Source organism: Panthera leo, chromosome B1 (assembly GCF_018350215.1).
Source record: "Panthera leo isolate Ple1 chromosome B1, P.leo_Ple1_pat1.1, whole genome shotgun sequence".
Classification (NCBI taxonomy): Eukaryota; Metazoa; Chordata; class Mammalia; order Carnivora; family Felidae; genus Panthera; species Panthera leo.
The window spans coordinates 41,786,331-41,804,642 of NC_056682.1; positions in this window are offsets into that span (position 1 = coordinate 41,786,331).

Sequence of the window (18,312 nt, forward strand, 5' to 3'; positions counted from 1 at the left end):
TACTGGTAAATCATTTAGAACACTGGTTTACAAAATGTGATTCCAAAGACCACTGGGATTTCCTAAGATCCTTTCAGGAATTCTGTGATGTCAGTATTAGTTTCATAATAATAGTAAGGGGTTATTTGCCTTTTCCATTTAGACTGATGAGGCAGAAGAGAAGGTGGGTAAAATTGCTGATGCCTGCTCAAATTCGGGCGATGGAACCAAACTATACTAGAAGTCAGTGTGACTGCCACAGACTTGCAGTAGTAAATAAAAACAAAAACAAAAATGCCAGTTTCACTAAAGAATGTCCTAGTTGAGGTTTTAGAAATGATTATTGTACTGTAAATGCCAAGTCTTGAGCATCCATCTTTTAAATATCCTATGTGATCAAGTGAGGATGTTGTATAAGAGATTCCTGTTCCATACCTATGTACAAAGTTGTCTTATGGGTAGGAACCTGTGCAGTTCTTTGGGTTGTGAACTGACTTAAAATTCTTTTCATGCACACTATTTTTGCTTAAAAAAATGGCTGGAAGACAAATTGTGGCTATTCAGATTTAAATATTTGGGGAACATCTTCTTTAAAGTGAATGAAACAAGCCTGTCATTTCAAGACATGCACCAGAATGTATTTTTTTTTCCAGTGATACAATTTAAGCATTCAAGCAAAAATTAGAATTTTGGAAACTTTATGTCTCTCAACAGTGAACTTGACAGCTTTCTAAACCTTAAAGACTTTTCTGATGAGATGGTTGACGTTAATGAATGTTCTTTTTTGACATTATATAATGAAATTTGTCAACATTTTGAAGATCTATACAACTCAGTGATTGTTTCCCAGATGACCAGTGCATGTTGTTACAAAATCATTGAGGGAAAAAAGATCTGTCCAAAATGCAAGATAGGCCAACAGAGTTTAATAAAATGCAGTACAAAAAACTCACCGATCATTGTTTCGTATTTCACATTGCAATTAACACTTAACCCTTGTCAAATTTTAGTGCAGTATCAAAGAAAAGTACTCATAATGATCTGATAAGGCTAATATATCTTCCATTTCCAACTATATATCTGTGTGAACTGGATTTTCTCCATATACTCAACTAAAAGAACACATCACAACATAGATACTAGAAACAAACTCTCTTCAAATAAGCTAGACATAACAGAGATTTGCAAAAATATAAAACAATGCCACTCTTCACACTAATATTTATAAATAGTTGTAAAAAATAAACCTTTTATTGTGAAATAAATTTACATTTATAGATAAGTTTAAAACATAGTCCAAAGAGTTTCTATGTATTCTTCACTTAGTTTCCCTTAATATTAACATTTTACATTAACATAGGGTATTTTGTCAAAACTGGGAAATTAATATTGATACACAACTATTAACTAAACTATAGACTTTATTTGGATTTCTCTCACTTCCCTACCAATGTCCTTTTTATGCTGTTGGGTCCAAACTAGGATACCATGTTGCATTTAGAATATGATTAATTGTATATAAATATATATGTGAAACTATAATGGTTATTATTTTAAAATACGTTAATAAATATTTTTAAAAAATCAGTATTAATTTCTAACACAATAAATGCTGGTAAATGTGAGCCACCAAAGCCCTTTTGGATTCCCAACAGTTTTTAAGTGCGTAAAGGGGTCCTGAGAACAAAATGCTTGAGAATATACTGTAAGAGAAGAATAATCTTATTTGCAAACAGCTAGCCATAAGGACAGTCATAAGGTTGAAGGTTTATATATCTCAGGAGAGTTTATTCCCTGTTCCCCTTTCCCAGTGCAATCTATAACTACACATGAGTGTACAAAACTAAATTCAGTGAGCAAGAACCTGGATACTGGAGACAACATGAGATCAAGCCACTTAGTTTGGTCAACCCACAAATGTTTACTGAGCATCAACTATGTACCTGGTGGCATTGCAGGCCCTTGGGATACAGCTATCTAAGACAGAGGGAGTCTCTATCTAAAGAGCTTAACTTTCCTCTTTTGAGGAAAGTTAAACAAACATAAATGAAAAAATAACATCACTTTATGTACTTGTCTGTGCTCTAAAGCAGAGAAAATAGGCTGATGTGATAGACAGTGATGTCAGTAGGAAAGGGTTGGTTGGTGCATATGTTGGGCTTGGTCATGTTTGGAGGAAGGCAGCCAGGTGAAGATCTGGTGAATGAACATTCCAAGTATGAGCTTGTCACTTTCCACTGGGTCGAGGGAAGGCCAGTGCAGCTGGAGGGTGGTAAGTGAGGAAGAGATGGGGAAGATGTGGCTACAGGCAGGCAGCAAGCATCCAGCTCAAGTAGGTCTCATGGCCTAGATAGGGGATTTGATGTTATTCTCCGTGCCTGGGAAGCTTTACTAGGCTTTAAGCAGGAGAGTGAGAGTGTCTGGCCAGTGAACTCAGCCCAGGGGAGAGATGCTGATGGCTCAGGCTCCAGGTGTGCTGCCGATGATAGTAAGACATTATCAGATTCAGAATCCAGTTTTGAGTTAGAAGCAGTGTGTCTTGCTAATAGATTGGATGTGGGCAGGAAGGAAAGAGCAATCACAGAGGGATCTTAGGTTTCTGTCTTGAGCAGCTGGGGGAATGGTTGTACCATTTACTCAGATAGGGAAACCTTGAGAGCAGTGAGTTTGCAGATGACTTTCAGTAGTTCTCTTTGGATTCAGGTTGGGTTTGAGCCCTGTTGACTATACAGGTGTATACAGTACAATCTAATTGAGCAAATATTGGTCCAAGATCTACTCCGTACAAGTCATTGATCTGGGTGTTGAAGGAGATCTTCATGAGTCACACACAGAAACACACACATCATGTTTATTTATCTCACTCATTGTAATACTTTGGAAGCAGAGGAGATGGAGTGAGTAATGCCATCTGGGTGAATTCTCCTCTCTTCCCACCCCATAGCAGGGATATGTTGACCAAGGTACAAGTATAGGGGTACCTCTAGAAATCAGGGTATTGTGTGTTCTTCAGGAGACAGGTGGCATATTTGGGCAGGCATTTTGTAATTTTTTGGAACCCAAGAGATATCAGTATAATGTCTTTTATCTCTTTCTCCTTAGAAGATGAGAGCATTTCATCTTCCTCCTCCTTCCTGTATCTGTGGGAGAGAGGTGGGTGGAAGAATGTCATTACTTATAAATATATTATGAGTAAATAATGAAAGTACTCAGAAAATCAGAAAAGAAGACTGTTCCTTGTGGAGCATCTGGTCATGTTTGTCTGATTTAAAGATGATTAAATCAGGGCAGTTGTGTGTTGGGAGTGGCATGGGGTCAGCCATGGTGAGTGCAGATCAGGGAAGAGGCTGATAGGCTTAGCTTCTTCCTCACCCACCTCCTCCCTGCCCACATATCCTTTCTAGATTTGCAGGTTGGGTTCTCTGGCTCTTCCTAGATAGCTGTGCTGGTCTGGCCTGGCAACCTGTGATGCTAACATGGGGTGGCATCTGTCAACCAGACAGTAGCTTGTCCTCCCTGCATGACTTGCCATCTGCCAGGAACAGAGAGCACTGACCTCCTGGGGGCCTCTGAGCACCTCTCCCTGGTGCCAGGTTTGGAGTCCTCTCTAAAACAGATTCCTTGGGGATAGCTGGAATGATGTGAGTGCTGACTTTGTGTTTATGATCAGGAAGCCTAGTGAAGGGAGTTTTGAACTGAGGAAGGGATTCCCCTGCCAAAGCAATGACATTATTGGTAGTAATAAAGATAGTAATAGCTACCATTTATTTAATCCCTAATATGCACCAAGAGATTTTAGGTTTATTTTCTTTGTTCTCCTCACCACAATGACATGATGTAGTTGTTAATATCCCTATTTTATTGATGAGTAAACTGAGGGTCAGAGAGTAAATGACCCCCCCAAAGTCATACAACTAGCAAATGGCCAAGGCAGCCATCACACCCTGATGTAAATGTCCCGGTGCTTTTCCTTCTCCATTATATTCTTCTGCCTGACTTGTGCCTAACTCACCTCCTGCTTTTTTTCCAAAAAGTTAAATTGCCTTAGATTCCTCCAAAGAACTACAAATAAATACTATCTTTTTGGGTGGTGGTTTTGGTGGGGGTCTTTATTTAAACACCTTATTGCATTTCTGGGACTGCTTAGTAGAACACCTGACATGATGGATACTGGCCACGGGCATAGAGTCTAGAGTCCTGGAGAGGAAAGTGTGACTTCCATATAGAGATGTTTCACTTTCAGGGTGGTCTTGTTTCTCGTGATCTGATGTTGCTTTGGGACAGAATCGTTTCCCTCTAAAGATCACTGTTTACCATTCAAAGACCTTTCCCCTTGTTTCTCTAGTCTGCTGGATCTCATTTTCCTCTGTTTGGATTAACATTGATTTCCCAGGATAGCTGATGGCATGAAGAGGTAGATGAGAAGGGGCATCTAATCCAGCAGATAAACCTCTCCTCATTGTCAAAATTATACACCGCTAGAAGGTTGCCTGGTCCCTGTTGTTCTGAGGAAAAGTCTGGGGCTTAAATTAGAGGCCATATAGTATGTGCTTTTGAAATAGATTTATCATGATCCTTGGATAGGTTAGTGCTCTCTGGAGGCCAAGAAGGGCTGACCTCAGGTTTTCTTGTCAGAGCCCTGCAGGCACAAGACTTGATTGAAGGGGGTCCAGCCTGCACCTGGTGATGGACTTTCCCTACTACGTACAGGTGATGCCAGGGAACACTCCCAGGACAGGAGTCACCTCTGCAGCTGCCTTCACTTGCCTCACAACCCAATTACAGAGACCATGTAAGTTATTAGAGGAAGGACATTTTTCTTGCAGTTGCCAATAGAGTGGAGCTCCTTGAGAGAGCAGCCTGTGGGATGTGAGGCCAGCCAGATGCCCTGGGTCTAAAGGATCACCTTTTAGAAGTGTACAGGCAGGATGGTCACTCCTCCTGTTACAGAGAGGAAGGTGTGGAAATTGCCCTGGAATGTCCTTTGCTTTCCCACCTCCTCCCCTTCCCTGTCCTTCTTCAGTGCCTGGGCATTAACTAGAGGCACTTCATTGCTTTGGGAACCAGCCAAGCTCTCTGTTTGTGCACTGAGTGTCATGGGGAGGCAAGAATAATGCAAGGAACTTACTGATGTCACAGAGAGCTCTGTGGTTTCTGTGGCACTTTCATGGATAACATGTTATTCAGTCCTCATTACACCTTAGTGTGATCAGCAGGGCAAATTTGATGATGCCCGTTTTCTAGACGGAGACTGGAACAGGCTGCTTTCTCCAGGGTGACTGAATGGCCCCATTTCTCTTTTAAAAGGGGTTGAGGAAGGGGAATGCATTTAAAAGCCAAACAATAGCCTGAACTTATACTTTTAGTTTTCCTTCTGGAACAAAGACCTACCTGGACACTTTCTATCCTTAAAAGGTTGAAGGGATAGAGCTGGCTCTCCCTGAGGGGCCATCCTGAAACCTGTTCCCAGCAGCTGGTCAGATCCATCCCGCAGAGTCCCTGTTCCTGCGTTCCCACCTCAGTCCCCACCCAGAGGGAAGCAGGGCACACAAGCAGGACACCTGTATGAATGAGGAAGCCAGAATGAGGGAGGCTGAACATAGCTGCTTTTGCTCATCAACACTTTCACAATTTGTCAAAGGAAATGAAAAACAAACAGTGCAGCAATTTTAATTACTCTGCATCAAGGAGGTGATCAAACACCCAGTGACTTTAATTATGGAATCTAGAGGCAGGCAGCTCAGAGGTAGCCCTCACAGAGTTCCATGGCTGCTGCAACCTTGCCCAGGGAACTCTCTCCCTTGCAGAACAGACCTCCATGGTCTCCAGACCTAAGCTTCTCTGGGACCCCTGTTCTCCCTTCATGTCTGAGAAGGACACAGGGAAACATGGGGAATCTTTCTTCCTCGGGGGCTGGAGATTGATTGGGTTGAGTGTGAGGGTCAGGGCAATGGTGGAATGGATTGAGGGGAGAGAAATACATGATGCTCAGGCTGATGGATAAAACAGCAAGTGTTATTTGGGGAGCTGTTGGGAAGGGAGCTCGTGAATAGTTGCTGGCTCCCAGGTCTCAGCCAGAGCCGGCTGGTCTACAGCCTACTTAGGGCAACCTTGGCAGGTCCATTCTCCAGTGCTTCAGGAAGGCTATTGTGAAGCTGCTCTCTCTGGGATTTGAACAAGGCTGAAGTCCGAACTTTGGAATTCCGGGATTCACAGAGGAGGAGAGGTCCTGCCTCTTCTCTGCATGGAGCCCATATGTCAGCTGGCTGCTCCCTTCTTTTGACATCTTGCTTCCTTTTGGGGTTTATCCTAATTGATGCCTGGTTCTATCTTGTTAAATACATTTTCACCCTCACTGCCCCCTCCAACCTTAGTTTTCTTTCTTTCTTTCTTTCTTTCTTTCTTTCTTTCTTTCTTTCTTTCTTTCCCTCCCTCCCTCCCTCCCTCCCTCCCTCCCTCCCTCCCTCCCTCCTTTCTTTCTTTCTTTCTTTCTTTCTTTCTTTCTTTCTTTCTTTCTTTCTTTCTTTCTTTCTTTCTTTGTTTCTCTCATGAACTAGCAAGTACATTTAGCCTGTGAGGTCGAAACATTTCAGAACAGCCTCTTTGTGATTCCTCTGCACAGTGAACACAGGTTTTCACCATGTTCTCCCAGCGGTCTCATGGGGTTCTTGCCATGTCAAGACTATCTTGCCTGAACATGAGCAATTGTCTTGCCTTCAGTCAAATTAAAGGATGCTGCTATTTTTTCAGAAGCTGCTCCAACCTGCAGGTCTGTTAGAGCATCTGAGCAATGGCAGCAGAGGCTGCATTATCTCTCAGAAACAGCAGAGTTGCCCAACTGGCACATGGCATCTGGGCAGACCAGAAACCTGAGTGAGGGCACTGTGTTTGTAATTGCCTGGAGACAGCCATTAATAACTTTAAACGTTTTGTCTCCTTCCCTGGGCAATCAGCAGTGTTGAGTCTTGAAACGAGAATATCCTCTCTGGAGAAGCAAAGCTTTTAAAAGTAGTAATGAAGATGCTTAAAATGTTCTATTTGATGCTGTTCAGCCATATTGATCTGGGAATAGGTCCAGGGTGTCCACACACTTTCAGGAGAAGATCCAAGTTACAGGGAAATGAGGGAGCCGAACTAATTGAAGATAGGGCTCTAAGCACTGGAAGATGTGATCTTTCTTGGTGGTTGATACACAGTCCACAGCCTCATTCAGCATGTGCATTCAGGATAAGTGGGATTGCTTCTAACATAGCCCCTCTCGGAGCCTGGGTGGCTCAGTTGGTTAAGCATCCAGCTTCAACTCAGGTCATGATCTCACGGTTCATGAGTTCAAACTCCGTGTCAGGCTCTCTGCTGTCAGTGCAGAGCCCACTTCAGATCCTCTGTCCTCCTGTGTCTCTGCCTTTCCTCCTCCCGTGCATGTGCACTTGTATTCTCTCTCTCTTTCTCTCTCAAAAATAAATGAGTATTTAAGTAGCCCCTTTCCCAGTGTATAGGGCATTCCGTATCTTTGCTTTTGTTCCATTGACACACAGTCCACAGTACCGAGGTCACCCTGTGCACTTCCTCCCTAAAGAACCTGTGATTTCTGCTCATATCACTGCCACAAATGCCTGAGTTCATACCCTAAACTTGCCACAATCCATGTGACATGAGGCAAGTCATTTAATTTCTCTAGGCTTCAGTTTCTGCTCTGTCAGATGTGAAATGAAGATAATTTTACTACCCCAAGTGAATTTAAAATGTGATGAGGGTATGTGGACTCACTTTGGAAAGTTAGATTTGTTGCTAATTCAAGACAAACTATTATTTCTTTAACTCCTATGTGCATGTATGCTTTTGTTTGCTTGCTGTTTGCTAATGTCCCTTTCTTCATCATTTTTCAGTTGTGAGGCCTACAGGTTATATCCTTGGGTATTTTTCAGAGGCCACGGGTTGGGCTGAAAAAGGTGTTCAGTGTCTATTGGTTGGGCTTTTGCTGAATTGTTCCAATTTTGGTAGTTTGAATCTTGGATTTTTTTGGGGTGCATTGTATACACAGCTTGTAAAACTGAGAGGAAAGAAAGAAGGGATAGATCCTGAGAATGAATGCGTTGCCCAGCTGGATTCATTTTCCAGTTTTATTCCACATTGCCCAACCACCCCAAAATCATACTTGGCAACAGATCCATTCGACTGATCCTCATTTCACTGGTAACTCTTAAGGGGGGTCTTCATTGGAGCCTCTCCTATCGCCAGGATGTGTTGGTGAGTTGAAGGCACAAATTGCCCAGAAAGAAGACTAGGAACAGTCTCATGTATGACACTTGAGTACATAGAACTGGCAGCTGTTGAATAAATAATGTGCTTTCATGGAATAACCACCGTGGGTGTTGAAGGCTGGAGAAGAGCTAGGGACCTGGAAATAAAAGCCTGAAATATCTCAAACTGCTAATGCTGCTGCTTTGGGAAGGTCAGAGGAGAGTTTTTAGTCCAGCATGTGGAGGGAATGTCCATGCCCTTGGAAAGCCTTCTGCTCCCTGGAAAAACAGGGATTGCATTAGTCTGTTCCTCAGTTTCCATCGTGGTTCTATGCCCTTTTCCAGCATATAAATGCTATCTTGCAGTGAGCTGGACACCAGGGTACTGAAATTATGCTGGGTCTCTGATCCAGCAGAACGTGGTAAATTATATATATGGACCTTTGTCATGGTGCTGTGGAGCTGAGTGGTGATGGGGTAGGTCACCCACATGACATATGGGATGAAGGATCTAGTTTGTATTCATAATCAAGATCCTGGCAGTGGGGGACTTTGAGACAGTGCAGCTTAATGCAGAGGGAAAAGGTAGAGGTAAACCTAATTGTTTCCTAGCCATGACTTCCTGCACAAGACTCGAATTCAGGGCCTCAGATGCTTTGGATAAGTCTTTAGGAAATGTATTTTCTAATATTCTGTAGTACTCTGGTTGACTGGAGACTGACTAAGGATCAGCCAGATTGGAGCTCCATAATTATTACCTTCCTCTTGCAGAGATTTGAAGTGGATTAAGTGATTAGAAGTGCCTAATTGCTTATGGACTCCCTTTATGACACTGGCAGGTGAAGACAGCTTGTAAATTACTGCTTTCTCCTGACCCCCAAATCAAGTGCAGCAACCCAGTCAGGATCTCTGACAAAACTGGGCAGGCAGGAGCTGCAACTGGCTTCGACTTTCCTGCCCATGAGATCTGGAATTCCACGAGAGCCTCAAATTATTCTCCTTTTGGCAGGTTGGAATTAATGAAGAGAGCTGGAATGTTTTAATAACGATTGGAAGATCCTTAAAACAAATGCCGAAACAACAATTTGATTTAAAAGCTTTGGAAAGATGGCTGGATTTGGAGTCAGGAGACATGGGGTTGAGTCCTTGCTCTATTTATGCTAGTTATAAAGACCTTATATAGGCATTTCCTTGGGCAGGTCACATGGGCTTTCTGGGCCTCAGTAACTACCTTCCAGCATAATTGTGAGGTTTGTGTAAAATCACTGTGTGAGACTATCAAATAGGGCATAAAATGGTTGGTTACCATATTAGTTCTCAAGAAATTGAGGGGTGGGCAGGAACCTGCTCTCTCTGAAGGCTCTAGGGGAGAAACTTTCCTTATTTATTCTAGCTGATGGTAGTTTCTGATGATCCTTGGGATTCATTGGCTTGTTGATGTATTAGTCCAATCTCTGCTTTTGTTTTCACATGGCATTCCCCCCATTTGTTTGTCCAAGTTCCCCTCTTGTTATAAGGACACTAATTAGGACCAGTCTTCATTCAACATGACCTCATCTGAACTTCATTACATCTGCAAAGACCCTATTTCCAAATAAGGTCACATTCACAAGTCCTGGGAGTTAGGATTTCAACATACCTTTCTTGAGAGGCACAATTCAACCCATAAGTTAGTAAATGTTGGCTATGAAGATGAGTATCTAGTAGCATTTTTCCAGATATCCCACAGATGTGGTCTGATTAGTGGATCAGGCTCAATTTAAGGCCATGAGATGATATGCCTTAGAGATGCACTTGGTGGGAAGAGGAAGAGTTGGTGAACTCACTTGGTCGTTCTGGGATGCCACTGTCATCTGAAGACACATTTGTTTATTTCTCTCAGTGTTACCTCCTGTTCCAGCTAAGACCCAGTGTGAAGGAGGGGCTAGTGATGGTGGAGGGAAGACATTATACTGACCTCTCCTTCCAGACCTATTTCTAATCATAGAACCTCAATTTATACATAGAGAGTGGAGCCCCTACATGAAAGTACTAAAACATCTGCACAAGTAGATGTGTGCTGCCTAGGTCTCCCTGGAGAAGGCCCTGTCTGGGACAGCCCGGACATGCCCCGGAGGTGCTTCTGGAGTTGTTCCCTTTGGGACCACCCTCTGGGCTCTTAATAATTTTCTGGATCAAAGAATAGAAACAGAAAGTGCAATTTAGACATGGTTGGCTACAACAGTGCATCTTAGTTTTGCTACTGCAACACTATCTGAAGTGCCTACAACGGTGCTGGGTACTAAGGACGGGGAAGAGCGAGTTCTGCCTCTAAAGGCTCCCAGTGAGTGAGGGAGCACACAGTTACAGGGGCACATTGTATCTGCTATGTGCAGGTGTACGCAGGGAGCTGGGAAAACCTAGAAAGGGGCCCTGGCCCAGCCTGGATGAGGGCAGGAGGAAGTGTCCCAGGGAAGGAACACCCAACACATGGCTGAGTGGGGTGATAAACAGGTGAAAACACAGCATAGCATTGCACATGATATGGAGGGAAGAGCAAGCAGGGTGTGCTGTCAGCAAGGCGTGGCAAACCTTGGGAATGGCTGGAATCAGTTGGCAGTGCAGCTGGACAGGAGGGTTGCCTGGTCCCCAGATGCATTTACATTTCAGTGGGAGTTCACAGTTGTTCAGATTTCAAATGGCTTCTCATCAGAAACTGTAAGAGCAGCTAAGGTCCTGGAGGAAAGCCAGCCAGTAACTGGGGCCAGCTCCAATTTGGTGTGTTCCCTGTAAAAACACATAGTAATGTACTGTTTCCCCTAGGGTCACAGTGACTGTGGGTCTAATGACCTCTCCAAAGAACATCTCTTACTGTAGGACAAAATAACCTGTATTTTTGCTGCTCTTCTTGCCCTCTAACACCAGCATCCAATTGGATTCTATTGTATACGGCTTCCATTTTGTGGGGTTCCATAGAAGATTAGCCAGGGAATTCCCCTGGGTTCCAAGTGGCTTGAAATGTCTCATTAGGAATAACTGTGTGGGAAGAAACAATATTTTTCGTAGTGGGTAGGAAGTGTTACTGAAATATGACTTATTTGACATTACGGAACTTAGAATCAGTTCAAGTCTGATGGTATGATAGTAACTGTAACCACATTGGAGACCCCGAATCAAAAGAATGAGGAAATGGGATTCAACACTAGCCTATCTCTCTTCTTTGTGTATTATTAAATAGTGTGGAGCCTGTCTCAGGATACAACATTACCAGAAACAATTCTTTGCCTACTATTGCACAAATGATATACTGGGATTACATTTATGGACTCCTGATGAAGTTCTGGGGCTTTGGGAATTGATTGGGTCTCTGAATTTCTGATGGGGTGAGGTCCATAGTGGAGCCACCATGTGAGGTTTGCTTCACAAGGAGGCAAGTGTGAAGAAATACTCACCAACTGAGGGTTTTCCAGGAGATAGACCCTACAGAGTTAAGTGCTGGGGATGTTAGCTAAGGATGGCTCCGGGGACAGATGCTCAGGGAAGGGAGGAGCAGAAGCAGATTGGACAGCTGGGCTTTGGTGCAGATGCAGTAGTCTCAGCCAGCTTGTGAGGAGTTCTAGGGCTACAGAGGCCTGTCTGGGTTGTCCCATGCTGGGCTTTTCATCCTTGAATTCATCAGCTACTGGGTTCGGGCCACCCTGGGTAGGAGTGTGACCTTGGGTGAGACAGCTGTCCACAACAGAGGCCATTCCTGAAGGGGCAGACAGGTGAAGCCTGAACGCCAATTCCATTGCAGCAGTTAGGACAAGTTCTTCCTCAAAAGGGCATCTGTGCCACATGTGTCCCTGTCCGCCATAAGAAATTCCAAGTACTTACCTTGATGTGGGTCCAGACCACTCTGTCAGTAAGCAAGTCACAGCCCATTGACTTGGGAGGATGGCCTATTACTTTTTGCATGGTGAGAAGTAGAAATTGCTGCTTCGGGTAAGAATTGCTAGGGCTCAGTTTTATGTGAAATCAGTACTGAAATTTACTTCCTGCTCCGACCCTAACATCTTCACATGTCACAGATCTCTGGGCTTTATCATTCTTGACGAAATGCTTGCCTGTAAAATCTGAGGATGTGGCAGAAGAAGTGAGCCTACCCCTACTCAGATGCTCCTCCTCATCTCAGCCCCTCTCCATGACCCTCCTGGGATCTGACCTGCAGATGGTTTTTGTTGAGTATCTCTCCATGACTGGCTCCCACTGGTCAAAGTCACAAATGTCTGGATTTACCCAGGTTTAAGTGGTGTCTTTGATTTCCTCCTGGACCAAAATGATTCCTAAAGTAAGAGTGTAAATATTCTGGACCTGGCAGTAAGGTATGAGGAAAGAATGTCATTTTAGGAGTTAGGTACCCCCATTTTGCCTTTGCCTTACAAGGAAAATATGATTAACTCCCATAATCTTCCTGGGTATCTTTTCTGAGTCTCTGTGCATGTGAAGGATGAGGTTAGGTGATCCTTAAGGCCCTTCCTAGTGCTGTGATTTCTTTATACACATCTCCATTGTGGGATGTGGACTCATCCCCTCTCTGGATCTACTCAGTTCTGGATTGCCTGAATTCCATGCCTCTTTACTTTTTTCCTGCCTCAACTTCTAGCTCCATCTGAAGTGTCCATGTTCCATGACACCGATCTGCAGTTGTGTTGAGCAGTCCCTTCCCACTCCCGGCAAGTAGGGCAGATAGGGAGGAGGGAGCAGGGGTGGTGGCATTGATTTAGGGTCAGTCTGGCTATCACAGAATAGCGAGGAGTGCTTTCAAAGGGCATCACCCAGCCTGTACTTGATATGCTTGCTCTTCTCCCTGAAGCCAGAAACTGCCCAGCCAGGTGATGAATCTATATCAATATGGTTTCTTTCATTACCTGGAAACTGCCCAATCTGTTCTCACCTCAGCTGAGAAGATGAGAAGAATTGATTTGGGGCAGGAATTTGGAAGGATGACCACATTAGGAGCTGGAGTGGTGTGATGGTGTGCTTCCTCCCAACATCAGGGCTGTTGCCAGACAGCCAAGCTGTCATTTCTGGCTAGGTGACAAGACCCCAATACTCTGATGTGAGGCACTTGCTCATTACCTGGCATCCCAGTGGTCATGACCATCTGCTCGGTTTGCCCCCTCACAAGATGGCAAAGCAGATTTTGCAAGACACCAGCACCAACATGCCAGGGGATGGGTAAGTAAAATATGCTCAAAACTAGAGAGAAATGGAGCAACCTTCCTAGAAGGTGCCACTGGTATTTGAAAAGGTACTCCTAGTTCAAATACCTAAAAAGGGGCTCCCAGTCAATGCATCAGCACAAAGGCCATGCCCTGAAATGATGTATGCTTTCTGATAAATCGCTTGGTTGTAGAGTCCCTGTTTTTACATCATATTCCCTTCAAATGAGGAATAAGTTGGTACTGTCCTGAATGAACATTCTCAGTGAGGTCTGGGCTGTTTAATGCCATGACCCGGGGCCCTGAGCAGAAGAGTCAGTGTTAAAATCTTATCCTTAAAATTTCTGAGCTTTGAAAGTCTTTGGCTTCTTCCAGCTGCCTCACAAAGAACGTGAGCTGTAACTAGGTGAAAAGTACACTTGTGTGTAATTGTTGTCCAGATAGTCAAGCTATTAATGTTTGGGTTGAGTTAGTGAAGGCAATGCTAGATAAACGCTGGAATCACTAACCCTGGCTTAGTGCACTAGATGTTTATTTCCCAGTCACATAAAGTCCCTTGCACACCAGGGCTTGGGGACGTGGGGCTCTACTCTGCTTAGTCATTCAAGAGCTCTGGCTTTCAGAGAGCCTGCCTTGTTTACATGGGGCTTCCCATGTTGACCAAGACACCAGTTATCTAACCCACAGAAGAGAGAGCAGTTAGAAGACCATGCAGCAGGCTTTTTTTTTTTTTACTTTTTTTTTTAAAGTTTATTCTATTTATTGAGAGAGAGAGGGAGGGAGGGAGGGAGGGAGAGAGAGAGAGAGAGAGAGAGAATGAGAATATATGCGTGGGAGAGTCAGAGAGAATCCCAAGCAGGCTCTGCACTGCCAGTGTGGTCCCCGATGTGGATCTCGAGCTCACAAACCGTGAGATCATGACCTGAGCTGAAATTAACTGAGCTTAACTAACTGAGCCAGCCAGGCACTCCCCTCCTCTCCTGCCATGCCCCATGCAGCAGGCTCTTAAGGGCCAGGCCTAGATGTGTGCATAGCACGTTTGCCTATATTCCATTGGTCTGAACTCAGTGACCTGGTATACTAACTATAAGGGAAGATGAGAATCGCAGCCTAATGTTTTGGGGCTGGGGAAAAGGGGGAAAAAATGTCTCTGTTAGAGTGGAGGATTCGTTTCCAGAAAATCATCTCTCATCATTGGTGCATACTTGGTATCTATCTTTCTACCTACCTACCTACCTACCTACCTATCCATCATCATCTATCTGGTTATCCTTTACCATCTTTAAAAACAGAATGAGTGCCCCTATGACATTTTCCAAAGCAAAGTTAAAATCTGGCAAGAATTTGTAGCTAGTCAAATGAATTTCTCTCATCCTGCCCTTCCAAGGTAATCATTATCCTGAATCCTGTCTATAAATATTATATATATATGTGTGTGTGTGTGTGTGTGTGTGTGTGTGTGTATATATATGTATATATATATATGTATATATATATATATATATATATATATTTGCCAAACATTTTTAGAGTTGTATCTTACCTACATGTGTCCCAAGATGTCTATATTTGTATTTTACTTGTTTTGATTTTATGAAAAGGATTTGGTGTATGTGCTCTTTGACTTACTTTTCTCACGTAAACATTCAGTTGCTACAATTTATCCACATTCTGATGTGTTGCTCTGCTTCATTCCTGTTGTAATTCTACCTCCATCTATTTGTCTATGCTCCCGTAGATATGCATTTGGGCTTATGGCACCTTTTGCTATTTGAGCAATGCTACTATCATTATCCTTTACACGCCTGGTGTTGTATGTGAGCAACAGTTTTTTTCTTGCCTGTAAACTAGGGACACAGTTGCTGGGTTGTTTAACTTGATGACAATAGTCTCTCTTGTCAAGAAATGTGTAAAAAAATCCTGTGTGTCCATGCCCTTCCTAACACTTGATACAGTAAGATATTTTAGTTTTTACTAATGCCTTTATTTTTTATTGAGCATAATACACATACTTTTAGATGCTTAGCTTCCCCTGACAGTTGAGTTTCCTAAGCTCTCATTGTTTCTACTACTTCTTGCTGCATCCCAATGCAAGAGATGGCACAAGATCTCAAGTATCTCTCTGATTGGAAAATAAATTCTGACCGAGAGATTTCAGGGAAGGGACAGTCCTGCATGCAGGCTTTTGTCAATTTATGGATGGGCAGTCCTTAACTTGGCAACATATGAATTCCTGTGTCTTCCCATCTTGGCCGCTCCAGACGCTTATATGTGGACTCTATAATTTTGCTGATTTTAGGAAAAGCAGCCGACAAATGGAGGCCAAACAGGATTCCTCAGAGAAGCCAAGTCAAGTCTGTATGCTGTAGTGGAGAATGGAGCTGAAAATGTCCGCTGGCTGACTGACAGCCAATGCAGCAGCCTCAAAGTACAGATTGCAATAAGACTAATAGTTTTCCCAGCAGCAGCTTGGTCTGTCTCATCTGTGCCCTCCTCTTAAGTTGGATACAGGTGCAGAACTGTGCCTCTGAGCCCTGGATGTGATAGCTGCATTTAAATCTGCCCTCAATCTGTCTGGCTCAGTAGGGGCAGCCTTGTGAAGATAAATCATGTAAACAAGTTATAGTAATGGAATACTTATTTATGAACGGTATTTTCGAAGGCTTGTAACCACCATTAAAAAGAAAGGCCTTGTTGTCTTTTAGCTTGTTAAGAAAATCAGCCCGTTTTGAGTATGCACCTTCTTCAAACAGGAAGCTAATGTATCAGAAAGTGAGCAATCCAGGTTGCTTTCCTCCTCTGAGTGGTGGGGGAGGGCAGGAGCCTAGTTTTTCAAATATGAGTGGCTTTTCCACACGGGTACACAACCCTTTAGTCTGATGGGATGAGCGACAGAGAACATAAGTGTGCTCTACTCCCTCGTGTTTTCTCCTCCCCTCCTCTCCTTCTCTCTTTGGGCTGGTGATCTTTTTTGTTTCTCTCTGCCTCTGACTTTCGTTCTCTGGTAGGGGTTCTGGTTTTACTTTGGCTTGAAGTGACAAACCAGCAGAAAATCTAAACTCTCCGTGCACAACCTATGTCTCCCCTCTGAAAGTATCAAAAAAAAAAAAAAAATGCTTCTGACCCACTGACCGGCAGAGGTGCTCATGTTTCCCCATTAATATCCTATAAAAACAAATGATGTTTTCCCCGACGAGAGTGCCCTGTCATGCTGCCCAAACTTGTCGGCTGTGTGGAGTTATTGCCAGACACCTCAGGCCCTCCCCCAGAGGCCTTTGAAAGGGCCTTTTGGAAACCCAGATAGAATGGCTTTCATCATTTGGAATACCTGCTGGCCCCAGCTGCCTCTGTGCACATCCTCAGCCTCTACTGTTAGGTGGAAGCAAAGGTCCTACGCTGGAATCTTAGCAAGGACGTTGAGCCGTGCAGCGAGTGGAGATTTTAGGAGTGGGAGAGCAAGAGCCATTGTCTACCAGCAAGGGCATGAATATTTTATTTATGTGTAGATGGAGACAGATATCCTGTTTGTATTTATGTAGAATGGTGTATGCTGGATCTCAGGATGTGAGCCTTTTCCATAAGATCACCCTTGTGGGTGTTGTTCACTGCTGCAAACCTAGTGTCTAGACAGCACCATGCATAGTAAATGCTCTATAAAAATCTATGATGAATGAGGGAGGAATCCCAGGGGCCTGTATGATGTGCAGGACTTGGGTAGAGGCCACTTGGTGAGTTGCCTCACAAAATCTGAGGGGCTAGAGTGGGTCTGAAGCCTTGGACTCTTCATGGCCCTGGGAGCCTACTACTCAGACTTGCACATTCAGACAAAGGACAGGGGGCCATACGGGGAGAAGCGGCAAGGACCCAGGCATTCATGCCTCCTCAGATGCGGCAGAGGCACACGTGCATGCCCATAGGACTGGCCCAGGATGGAGACATTGCTGTTCTCCTTCCCAGATGTCATCGGGCTAGCCTGTGCCACATGTAAATGAGACCGACAGATTCAGTTCCCTGGCCCCCGGGGCTGAGGGTGACACTTGTGTGCCCAGCAGTGGCAGATGCCTCTGAGTCAGGAATCACAGAGCCTGGTTTTACAAGTGAAGAAAATGGTGCCATTAAAAGGCAATTATTCAAGTGATGTGAGTCAGCGATGCAGCTTCTGGCAATTCGAGGGAAGGGAAAGAAGTGGTGTGAGGAGTTTTCCCTCTCTCACTCTTTTTTAAACAAAGCTCAAGCTAGATAGCAGAGCTTGCACCTGCGTGTGGATGATGTACGGGAAGGGCTGGACTGCCAGATTCCTTTATGTGAACAACATCAGCAATCGACCAGAAAGGGCTCCATCCACAGAAAGGGGGGATCCAAAGATTCTTTGGGCTGGTTGTGTCTTTGACCTTTACTGGATCTCAGCTTCTCAGGAGGTTCCAGGTTCCCCTGTCTGGCCATCTGTAGGGTGTGTGGAAATTAAAGGAAAGGGTGTGATGGAGTCTGCAAGCCCTGTGAGCTGGGTTGGGGCATCTGTTTCTTTTGTGCTGCACTGTGCTTTTCCCTGCCCCCTTTCTCTAGTGTCATTTCACTGAAGACCAGTACACTTTTATTTCTGGAGTATGTTCATGTCTGTTTTCCTTCTAAGGCTGCTTGGTCTGCTGCCGTGGCAGCTAGCCCTGCATTACCCCCTTCTCATGGAGAGAGGTGTGAAGGGGACAGGACAGACCCTGCTCCCACCTCATCATCTGGGTTCCTGGGCCTGAGTGGGGGTGGTTGGTCACTGTAGAGATGTCGACTGAAGCCACAAGTTTGTCTCACAAATCTTTGTCCTTTTATTGTCAGGAAGGCTAGAGGGAAAGGACAGTGGCAGGTTCTGAAACAAGAACAGAGTAGAGACCAGGCTGCAGCCACAAGGTGGCTTCTGG